Below are 13,046 nucleotides of genomic sequence, written 5' to 3' on the forward strand. Positions count from 1 at the left end.
ACCTTGATTACCATAGTAACCATTATAATAAATGGAAAAATAATATTCCAAAAAGCCAACTTATGAGAATAAAGCGTAATTGCTCTACCCAGGGGGCTTTTGAAAAACAAAGTGAAATATTATGTCAGTCTTTTCTGGAACAAGGCTACCCAGTTAAATTGGTGGAGGAATCAAGGTCCGCAGTTAGTTTGATGGAGAGGGAAGTCTTACTTAAAGATAAACCTAATAAAAATGAGAAAAAGGATAAAATAACAAAAACATCATTTGTAACACAATACAATATAAAGGCTATGGAGATAAAAAAGATCGTAAAGAAAAACATGCTGTTATTGGAATCAGATGAAGTTCTAAAGAAAGAAACTGATATTAGCAATGTGGTGGTGTTTAGGAAAGCACGGAATTTAAAAGAAAAACTAGCTCCCAGCTTTTATAGTGATAAAAAAGTAAAAAAGGAAGGTAACCAAGGGGGACCTACTTGGCTTCCAGAAAAGCCGGATGGCTTCCATGTCTGCGGGATGGATGCATGTCTATCATGCAAATATACAACAAGAAAAACCATAAAATTCACATCATTTGTTTCGGGGGAAGTGTTCCCTATAAAGAGTTTTATAAATTGCAAAACAAAGTATGTTATTTATGTACTTACCTGTGGATGCGGTCTACAGTATGTAGGCCGCACAATCAGGAATACACATATAAGATTTATGGAACATAAAAGGAACATTGAAAAAATGAATAGAACGAACAGCTTATATAGACATATAACTCTCTGCCAGCAGGGAAAGATGGGAGAAATAAAAATGTTAGCAATAGAACAGATCAAAAGTACACCTAGGGGAGGGGATAGATATACTTTATTATGTAGGCGGGAGGCATACTGGATTTTTTGTTTGAGAACGTTGACACCTTCTGGGCTTAATGACACAATAGAGTTAAATAATGTATAATAATAGGGATAAAGGGGGTAAGGGATTAATCAGGGGGGTATGTTGTACATGGGGCTTGTGAGAGGGGATTGGTCCAATTATGGTAAGGGTAAAGATCTAAGGGGATGAGGGAGGGTAGGGAGGTGGGATATTAATTACCTATTCAGTTAGTTATGTATTTATGAATTATAAGTTTTTTAAATAATTTAATTATGTCCAAGTATATGATTTAATTTGATATGTACATGTATAATTATGTATATAATGTGAAGACTTCTCTCTATATATGGATTTTCCATATGACGAATAAAATATAATAAAATATAAGGGGGATAAAATGAGTATATATATAATTATTATTTATTATTTTTTATTATATATATGGTTTTTTTATTATTGTTTTCATATTTATATTAATTTAAAGTTTTTATATATGATTCTTATGTATATGTTTATTATATGTATATGATAAATGGAGGCATATGAGGCTTTGGTGATTTAGGTAAAATGAGGCATGGTGTTAAATATGAGGCGATTTTATATGGAGGCTATTATATGAATTGCAAAAATTATATGGTAATATGGCTTGGTAAAATGAAATAAAATAAAGATCTTATTCATAAATCAGGATTACGAATCCAAAATGGCGGCCGGCTACATTCGATTTGATGCTGAAAACGAGGCATGGTTTCATGTGATATCCAGGAATATATGAGAGCTAAAAATGGACGCTTGTAAATGCTCATAGGTGAATCAAAACGAGGTGTGGAGCACAAATTAAAGATGGCCGCCGTAAGCCTATAAAAAGGCTAAGTGAAAGAGAGGCTTGGAGCGCAACCCGGAAGTAAAACCCGGAAGCGCGATCGCGGTAAAACCCCGCGAATGTCTGGCTATAAATGAGTGGCAGTGGAGTATGGAGGCTTATCTGAGGAAGCCGCCGATACACAGGAGGCGGAGAAACGCGTATGTAAGCCTCTCATCTAATTGCCAGAACCGCTGCTATCGCAAAATCTATAGCCATTGGGCTAACAGAGACTGTGACTGACTTATGGACTTATTTTACATCTAAACCTGGGAGTGTGGAGTCCTGTTGGATATAAGGAAAGGGGGCATCTATACCCCACAAGGAGAAGACTGCCAAAAACACACCGGGGAGAAATATTTCTAACAGCTATTACCTATGGTCACAGATGGATTAATTCTCTGAAATGCGGGACTGGTAACTATACCCATTGCCTCATATACTTTACAAAAAGCCTAAATTACCAAAGCCTCAATAGCTAACAGTAATATAGCCTCATATGAATTTAGTTATATGTTATATGTAGTCTGTCTTGTTTGTCCATTTTTTATTAAGAAGTGCACTTCGAATAACTGTTTTATATTGTATGGAGAATAAATTTATAATTTTGAATATATACCTGTTGTGTTTATTGTCCTGGGTGTAGCTGCGCCTCCTATAAACAGAAGTTGGTGATCTCACCAACCTTCTATCCCCAAAGCCAGCAGACAAGCACAGAGAGTTCCGTGGGTCTGTCTGTGATGTCATAAAGGGCCTGCTGATCAATGGCCAGCTCTCTGATTGGCTGCTGTGTTTGATTGACAGATTGAATCTGGCAGCTGATTGGCTGTCTACCCTAAAGTGCATTACACACCCCTGATGGTACCACTGGCTAAGACTCCACCTCAGCTCATTGATTAATTATAAATTTAGAACAAATGATGGATGAAAGCAGGCAGGCCGGCCATTTTTTTCACGCTCATTGGACTTGTTTAATGCAATGCACCTTTGAATATTCACATGCATTCGCTTCATGCTGTAACCACTGTGCATAAAAATTTGGAAACATGGCATACAGTGTATTATTTGCTGTCTAAGTCATGTTTCCCATATTTTCCATTGCAAGATACAAGCCGGTTTAAATATTTGGGGCACATTTTAGCTAAAATCATCCTACGGGGCCGAACTGCTTATGCTAAAGCCGCCCTATTTTGAATGGCGTAGTGGTCACTGCAACCTCCAAAAAAATCAGGACTTACTACCCCAATAACCTGCTAACTCACCCCTGAAATACTTACTTATTCACACTATTTTGTTCATTTGACTTGTTTCTAATTTGAAATGCCCATTTTCGTGGGGCCAGAAAGGTGCGTCTTTAAAAGGCGATTTCTACGATACCCCACTTTTGCGCGTCGGACCGCGACTTTTTCCGGAAACGCCGAAAAAACGCAATTTTCAGGAGAAACGAGACGTACATCCTCCCCCTCTGCCGCCCACCCACCCAACTGACAGCCAGCCAGCAGACAAGCACAGAGAGTTCCGTGGGTCTGTCTGTGATGTCATAAAGGGCCTGCTGATCAATGGCCAGCTCTCTGATTGGCTGCTGTGTTTGATTGACAGATTGAATCTGGCAGCTGATTGGCTGTCTACCCTAAAGTGCATTACACACCCCTGATGGTACCACTGGCTAAGACTCCACCTCAGCTCATTGATTAATTATAAATTTAGAACAAATGATGGATGAAAGCAGGCAGGCCGGCCATTTTTTTCACGCTCATTGGACTTGTTTAATGCAATGCACCTGTGTATATTCACATGCATTCGCTTCATGCTGTAACCACTGTGCATACAAATTTGGAAACATGGCATACAGTGTATCATTTGCTGTCTAAGTCATGTTTCCCATATTTTCCATTGCAAGATACAAGCCGGTTTGAGTGTTTGGGGCACATTTTAGCTAAAATCATCCTACGGGGCCTAACTGCTTATGCTAAAGCCTGCCTATTTTGAATGCCGTAGTGGTCACTGCAACCTCCAAAAAAATCAGGACTTACTACCCCAATAACCTGCTAACTCACCCCTGAAATACTTACTTATTCACACTATTTTGTTCATTTGACTTGTTTCTAATTTGAAATGCCCATTTTCGTGGGGCCAGAAAGGTGCGTCTTTAAAAGGCGATTTCTACGATACCCCACTTTTGCGCGTCGGACCGCGACTTTTTCCGGAAACGCCGAAAAACCGCAATTTTCAGGAGAAACGAGACGTACATCCTCCCCCTCTGCCGCCCACCCACCCAACTGACAGCCAGCCAGCAGACAAGCACAGAGAGTTCCGTGGGTCTGTCTGTGATGTCATAAAGGGCCTGCTGATCAATGGCCAGCTCTCTGATTGGCTGCTGTGTTTGATTGACAGATTGAATCTGGCAGCTGATTGGCTGTCTACCCTAAAGTGCATTACACACCCCTGATGGTACCACTGGCTAAGACTCCACCTCAGCTCATTGATTAATTATAAATTTAGAACAAATGATGGATGAAAGCAGGCAGGCCGGCCATTTTTTTCACGCTCATTGGACTTGTTTAATGCAATGCACCTTTGTATATTCACATGCATTCGCTTCATGCTGTAACCACTGTGCATAAAAATTTGGAAACATGGCATACAGTGTATCATTTGCTGTCTAAGTCATGTTTCCCATATTTTCCATTGCAAGATACAAGCCGGTTTGAGTGTTTGGGGCACATTTTAGCTAAAATCATCCTACGGGGCCTAACTGCTTATGCTAAAGCCTGCCTATTTTGAATGGCGTAGTGGTCACTGCAACCTCCAAAAAAATCAGGACTTACTACCCCAATAACCTGCTAACTCACCCCTGAAATACTTACTTATTCACACTATTTTGTTCATTTGACTTGTTTCTAATTTGAAATGCCCATTTTTGTGGGGCCAGAAAGGTGCGTCTTTAAAAGGCGATTTCTACGATACCCCACTTTTGCGCGTCGGGCCGCGACTTTTTCCGTAAACGCCGAAAAACCGCAATTTTCAGGAGAAACGAGACGTACATCCTCCCCCTCTGCCGCCCACCCACCCAACTGACAGCCAGCCAGCAGACAAGCACAGAGAGTTCCGTGGGTCTGTCTGTGATGTCATAAAGGGCCTGCTGATTAATGGCCAGCTCTCTGATTGGCTGCTGTGTTTGATTGACAGATTGAATCTGGCAGCTGATTGGCTGTCTACCCTAAAGTGCATTACACACCCCTGATGGTACCACTGGCTAAGACTCCACCTCAGCTCATTGATTAATTATAAATTAATTTTTTTTTTTTTTTTTTTGACTGAGCGCGCCCCAAGATGGCTGCCTCACCTCTTACATGCTCCTGAACATCTCCACAAAACAGCTTAAATTCTACACAACCGACGTCAGAAACATCAAAATATCCAAGGACCTACCTTTAATTTGTACAGCCGTATGTGGACATCTCCTTAAAACCAGTGGATTGCATTCCAACACTGAGATTCACATTGGATTGAAACTCCTGCCTCTTCCCCGGCTCATCTGGGACTCAGAATGGCTCTACAATTGCAGTGATCATCTCCAGATGAAGGTACAGTTCCATGAAAACAAGCTACCCATCCTGTTCCTCCCTTAGACTTCCATTTACTATGTTCTCTATTCAGCAAAGATCTGAACTATGGCATTAATAATCCATAATTACACTCTTCCCAGTTTCTGAATTTCTGGATGTCTCATTTTAAAACACAGGGAGCTAGCTCATCCCAAAGAGACATGTTATCTCTTCCCTTGTAAACTATTTGCATTTCAAAAGAAGGGTCTCATGCTGGGATTTGTTGGGATTTCACACCTACACTGAAGGAATGGCCGCTAACACCTTTCTCAGCCTGCTGGAATAAGTTAAATGACTCTTACTTCAACCACTGAAAAGAAAAGTTTCCTGTAGGAATATATTTGACTATAGCAATAGCCAAATAAATGCAAACTCTGTTGCTGAATCACATTCCACTGTAATTTATGGATCACTCTCAGTATAGAGGAAAAAAAAAACTTTTTAATCCTCTCTCATCAAATGCAATTCATACTTGCTCTGTCATTGAGGACCCAATGTATTTGTACACCTCCAGCTTTATACTTTCACTCCGCCCACCACGAAAGGCAGTTCCTATTAATCCAGCACAAGCTTCCATCCTTAAATCACTGGGCATTTTTAAGAGAACTCACCGTGGCAGCCGAGGGAATCGAAGCCGTAAACCTCCTATCAACTGTAACCATCTAAGTAACCGGTCATCAGTCTCTCCAATTTCAAATAGGAGACAAATAGAAGCAGTACCCAACAGACGACCCTGTGCTTTGAAGTACAGATCTGTAAATTCTCGCTCTGTGAATGACTTCCAAGGTGCCAACACACACTACTTAAAGAAAATTGCAGGCCCTCTGGTATGTCCCATCAGGTCCGTCCTTTGTAATGCCAGATCTATAAAAAACAAGACTGCTACAATTGCTGACCTTATCGAATCGTCAGATATAGCCTGTATTACTGAGACTTGGCTGGATGAAAATGCAGCACCTATCCTGGAAGCTGCAGTTCCAAAAAACTACTCTGTTATTCACAACCCCAGACTGGACCGCAGGGGAGGCGGGGTGGCCATCTGCTTTAAAAAAGAACTAAAACTTAGGGTCTGCCCAATGGAATTGACTCACTCATTTGAGTGCATTGTTGCCCGGAGTTCTGCACAATTAGGTTTCAGAGTACTTCTCATCTATCGCCCCCCTGGAGATGGAAAGACATTTCTACAAGAGTTTGCAGATATTGTTGCTGGGCTAGTTCTGGAGCACCAAAGATGGCTCATCCTCGGGGATTTCAATGCATGGGTCGATGATGAGCTCTCACGCCTTGGCCAAGATCTCATGTGCACAATGAATGCTCTCGGGCTCACTCAAGTCATCCGCTCTGCTACACATAAAAGTGGCCACACTCTTGATCTTGTCTTCCAGATTGGACTAGAAGTATCTGACCTAAAGATAAACCCAGTCACATGGTCAGACCACCACTCAATATGGTTCTCAGTCGCAACCCCTCAAAATAGATCTGTGCCCATGGAATTGACCAAATATCGCCCAAGGAGGGCTATGACTCCTCAGGCCATGGCAGCTAACTTGAACCTCTCAGCAGTGATGGGGACCTGTAAAGATCCATGTTCCCTAGTCCATTTCTATAACAGGGCTGTGACAGAGGCACTGGATACTATAGCCCCATTGCGTATTCGACCCTGCAAACCACACCATCAAGCTCCCTGGTTTGACAACAGTATTCGTGATCTCAAGAAAAGGGGTCGTATACTTGAAAGACGATGGAGGAAGACAAACCTGGCAGAGGATAAATTAAATCTAATCAAACACATTGGAATATACCAATCAACAATCACCCGCAAGAAAACAGTGTTCCTGTCAAATGAGATCATGACAGCAAAAAATAGGCCAGCTCAGCTTTTCCGTACAGTGGAAAAGCTTTGCAAACCAGCATGCCTGCAGCCTGATGTAACCCTCTCGCAGTCAAGATGCAATGAGTTTGCTAAATTCTTTGCAGATAAAGTATCTATCATCCGGGCTGGAATCCCCTCAGTGACACCAAAGGAGTTCCAACAGACCAAGCCTACCAGTTTAAGACACTTGCCTTCATGGGACATCTTTGACCAAGTGGATGTACAATACATTGCTGGAATTTCCAGACTGTTGCGTCCCTCCTCCTGTGATCTGGACCCTGCCCCATCCAAGCTTCTTTTAGGGTGTATGGAAATAATCGGCCCTGCATTTGCAAAAATAGTTCAATGCTCTTTGCAGACAGGCGTTTTTCCCGAACCACTAAAGGAAGCAATAGTCAGACCACTTCTTAAAAAATCTAATTTAGACCCTGACTGCATGACCAACTACAGGCCAGTATCAAATCTTCCTTTTCTAGGAAAGGTTATTGAGAAAGTGGTTGCAACTCAACTAGAGACCCACCTGTTAACCCATGACATTTATGATCCATTCCAGTCAGGATTCAGGAGAAGACATAGCACAGAAACAGCTCTGGTATGTGTGCTCAATGATCTTCTAAATGCAAGGGATAGAGGAGACTGTTCAATCCTAATCCTTCTGGACCTCTCTGCAGCATTTGACACCATTGACCATGGGATTCTAATTGAGCGCCTGAAGAATTTCTGTGGCCTGGGTGGCACAGTCCTTAGCTGGTTCAAATCATTTCTTGCTGGCAGGTCACAGAGAGTTGCATCGGGAGTATACTCTTCACCACCAGTGCCGTTGTCTTGTGGTGTCCCACAGGGCTCTATACTATCTCCCATGCTTTTTGCAGTATACATGCTTCCACTTGGTGACATAATCAGACGTCACGGCCTGGTCTACCACTGCTATGCAGATGATACCCAACTGTACCTGTCCTTTGCTCCAGGCACCGATAACACAATAACAACCTTAAATGGCTGCCTAGCTGAGCTCCAGGAGTGGATGAGTGCCAGTTGGCTGAGACTGAACCCAGATAAAACAGAAGTCCTGATGATAAATCACAGGACAAGACGGCAGCATAGCCAACTGACAGGTCTTAAGCTGGGGGGCACAGCACTAAAAAACTCTGATCATGTGCGGAATCTTGGTGTTGTCCTGGATAATGGCCTGACACTTAAACATCAGGTGTCAGCCACAATCAAATCCTCATTCTTTCATCTGAGAAACATAGCCAGAATCAAGCATTTAATTCCCTCAGAAGACCTTCCTAAAGTCATACATGCATTTATATCATCACGACTTGACTACTGCAATGCTCTCTACCTGGGTCTTCCAGCAAAAGAATTGCACCGCTTGCAGCTGGTACAAAATGCAGCCGCCAGACTATTAACTAACCAGCCCCGCTCCTGCCACATAACTCCCATTCTCTACGCCCTTCACTGGCTACCTGTAAAATGGCGAATCGTTTTCAAGATTGGCTTACTCACTTTCAAGGCCCTACATGACCAGGGCCCAAGGTACCTGCAACAGCTGCTGATCCCTTACTGTCCTACTCGATTACTACGATCCACTGAAGAAGGACTACTAACAGTACCCAGAATCTCCCTGAATTCATCTGGGGGTCGAGCTTTCAACTTTGCTGCTCCAACTCTGTGGAACTCTCTTCCTCGCACAGTGCGAGAAGCGCCCACTATAGAATCCTTTAAAAATAGACTAAAGACATACTTATTTACTCAAGCATTTCACTGACATCTACTGTTAAGCTTGTTTTGTATTTCGAGCTGTAAAGACAATGTGTGAAGCACTTTGAGTCCTATTGGGAGAAAAGTGCTATATAAATATCATTATTATTATTATTATTATTAACAAATGATGGATGAAAGCAGGCAGGCCGGCCATTTTTTTTAACGCTCATTGGACTTGTTTAATGCAATGCACCTTTGAATATTCACATGCATTCGCTTCATGCTGTAACCACTGTGCATAAAAATTTGGAAACATGGCATACAGTGTATCATTTGCTGTCTAAGTCATGTTTCCCATATTTTCCATTGCAAGATACAAGCCGGTTTGAGTATTTGGGGCACATTTTAGCTAAAATCATCCTACGGGGCCTAACTGCTTATGCTAAAGCCGGCCTATTTTGAATGGCGTAGTGGTCACTGCAACCTCCAAAAAAATCAGGACTTACTACCCCAATAACCTGCTAACTCACCCCTGAAATACTTACTTATTCACACTATTTTGTTCATTTGACTTGTTTCTAATTTGAAATGCCCATTTTCGTGGGGCCAGAAAGGTGCGTCTTTAAAAGGCGATTTCTACGATACCCCACTTTTGCGCGTCGGACCGCGACTTTTTCCGGAAACGCCGAAAAACCGCAATTTTCAGGAGAAACGAGACGTACATCCTCCCCCTCTGCCGCCCACCCACCCAACTGACAGCCAGCCAGCAGACAAGCACAGAGAGTTCCGTGGGTCTGTCTGTGATGTCATAAAGGGCCTGCTGATCAATGGCCAGCTCTCTGATTGGCTGCTGTGTTTGATTGACAGATTGAATCTGGCAGCTGATTGGCTGTCTACCCTAAAGTGCATTACACACCCCTGATGGTACCACTGGCTAAGACTCCACCTCAGCTCATTGATTAATTATAAATTTAGAACAAATGATGGATAAAAGCAGGCAGGCCGGCCATTTTTTTCACGCTCATTGGACTTGTTTAATGCAATGCACCTGTGTATATTCACATGCATTCGCTTCATGCTGTAACCACTGTGCATAAAAATTTGGAAACATGGCATACAGTGTATCATTTGCTGTCTAAGTCATGTTTCCCATATTTTCCATTGCAAGATACAAGCCGGTTTGAGTGTTTGGGGCACATTTTAGCTAAAATCATCATACGGGGCCTAACTGCTTATGCTAAAGCCTGCCTATTTTGAATGGCGTAGTGGTCACTGCAACCTCCAAAAAAATCAGGACTTACTACCCAAATAACCTGCTAACTCACCCCTGAAATACTTACTTATTCACACTATTTTGTTCATTTGACTTGTTTCTAATTTGAAATGCCCATTTTTGTGGGGCCAGAAAGGTGCGTCTTTAAAAGGCGATTTCTACGATACCCCACTTTTGCGCGTCGGACCGCGACTTTTTCCGGAAACGCCGAAAAACCGCAATTTTCAGGAGAAACGAGACGTACATCCTCCCCCTCTGCCGCCCACCCACCCAACTGACAGCCAGCCAGCAGACAAGCACAGAGAGTTCCGTGGGTCTGTCTGTGATGTCATAAAGGGCCTGCTGATCAATGGCCAGCTCTCTGATTGGCTGCTGTGTTTGATTGACAGATTGAATCTGGCAGCTGATTGGCTGTCTACCCTAAAGTGCATTACACACCCCTGATGGTACCACTATCTAAGACTCCACCTCAGCTCATTGATTAATTATAAATTTAGAACAAATGATGGATGAAAGCAGACAGGCCGGCCATTTTTTTCACGCTCATTGGACTTGTTTAATGCAATGCACCTGTGTATATTCACATGCATTCGCTTCATGCTGTAACCACTGTGCATACAAATTTGGAAACATGGCATACAGTGTATCATTTGCTGTCTAAGTCATGTTTCCCATATTTTCCATTGCAAGATACAAGCCGGTTTGAGTGTTTGGGGCACATTTTAGCTAAAATCATCCTACGGGGCCTAACTGCTTATGCTAAAGCCTGCCTATTTTGAATGGCGTAGTGTTCACTGCAACCTCCAAAAAAATCAGGACTTACTACCCCAATAACCTGCTATCTCACCCCTGAAATACTTACTTATTCACACTATTTTGTTCATTTGACTTGTTTCTAATTTGAAATGCCTATTTTTGTGGGGCCAGAAAGGTGCGTCTTTAAAAGGCGATTTCTACGATACCCCACTTTTGCGCGTCAGACCGCGACTTTTTCCGGAAACGCCGAAAAACCGCAATTATCAGGAGAAACGAGACGTACATCCTCCCCCTCTGCCGCCCACCCACCCAACTGACAGCCAGCCAGCAGACAAGCACAGAGAGTTCCGTGGGTCTGTCTGTGATGTCATAAAGGGCCTGCTGATCAATGGCCAGCTCTCTGATTGGCTGCTGTGTTTGATTGACAGATTGAATCTGGCAGCTGATTGGCTGTCTACCCTAAAGTGCATTACACACCCCTGATGGTACCACTGGCTAAGACTCCACCTCAGCTCATTGATTAATTATAAATTTAGAACAAATGATGGATGAAAGCAGGCAGGCCGGCCATTTTTTTCACGCTCATTGGACTTGTTTAATGCAATGCACCTGTGTATATTCACATGCATTCGCTTCATGCTGTAACCACTGTGCATAAAAATTTGGAAACATGGCATACAGTGTATCATTTGCTGTCTAAGTCATGTTTCCCATATTTTCCATTGCAAGATACAAGCCGGTTTGAGTGTTTGGGGCACATTTTAGCTAAAATCATCCTACGGGGCCTAACTGCTTATGCTAAAGCCTGCCTATTTTGAATGACGTAGTGGTCACTGCAACCTCCAAAAAAATCAGGACTTACTACCCCAATAACCTGCTAACTCACCCCTGAAATACTTACTTATTCACACTATTTTGTTCATTTGACTTGTTTCTAATTTGAAATGCCCATTTTTGTGGGGCCAGAAAGGTGCGTCTTTAAAAGGCGATTTCTACGATACCCCACTTTTGCGCGTCGGACCGCGACTTTTTCCGGAAACGCCGAAAAACCGCAATTTTCAGGAGAAACGAGACGTACATCCTCCCCCTCTGCCGCCCACCCACCCAACTGACAGCCAGCCAGCAGACAAGCACAGAGAGTTCCGTGGGTCTGTCTGTGATGTCATAAAGGGCCTGCTGATCAATGGCCAGCTCTCTGATTGGCTGCTGTGTTTGATTGACAGATTGAATCTGGCAGCTGATTGGCTGTCTACCCTAAAGTGCATTACACACCCCTGATGGTACCACTGGCTAAGTCTCCACCTCAGCTCATTGATTAATTATAAATTTAGAACAAATGATGGATGAAAGCAGGCAGGCCGGCCATTTTTTTCACGCTCATTGGACTTGTTTAATGCAATGCACCTGTGTATATTCACATGCATTCGCTTCATGCTGTAACCACTGTGCATACAAATTTGGAAACATGGCATACAGTGTATCTTTTGCTGTTTAAGTCATGTTTCCCAATTTTTCCATTGCAAGATACAAGCCGGTTTGAGTGTTTGGGGCACATTTTAGCTAAAATCATCCTACGGGGCCTAACTGCTTATGCTAAAGCCTGCCTATTTTGAATGGCGTAGTGGTCACTGCAACCTCCAAAAAAATCAGGACTTACTACCCCAATAACCTGCTAACTCACCCCTGAAATACTTACTTATTCACACTATTTTGTTCATTTGACTTGTTTCTAATTTGAAATGCCCATTTTTGTGGGGCCAGAAAGGTGCGTCTTTAAAAGGCGATTTCTACGATACCCCACTTTTGCGCGTCGGACCGCGACTTTTTCCGGAAACGCCGAAAAACCGCAATTTTCAGGAGAAACGAGACGTACATCCTCCCCCTCTGCCGCCCACCCACCCAACTGACAGCCAGCCAGCAGACAAGCACAGAGAGTTCCGTGGGTCTGTCTGTGATGTCATAAAGGGCCTGCTGATCAATGGCCAGCTCTCTGATTGGCTGCTGTGTTTGATTGACAGATTGAATCTGGCAGCTGATTGGCTGTCTACCCTAAAGTGCATTACACACCCCTGATGGTACCACTGGCTAAGTCTCCACCTCA

This window comes from Crinia signifera, chromosome 2 (genome assembly GCF_055691185.1).
Source record: "Crinia signifera chromosome 2, ASM5569118v1, whole genome shotgun sequence".
In the NCBI taxonomy this organism is placed as follows: Eukaryota; Metazoa; Chordata; class Amphibia; order Anura; family Myobatrachidae; genus Crinia; species Crinia signifera.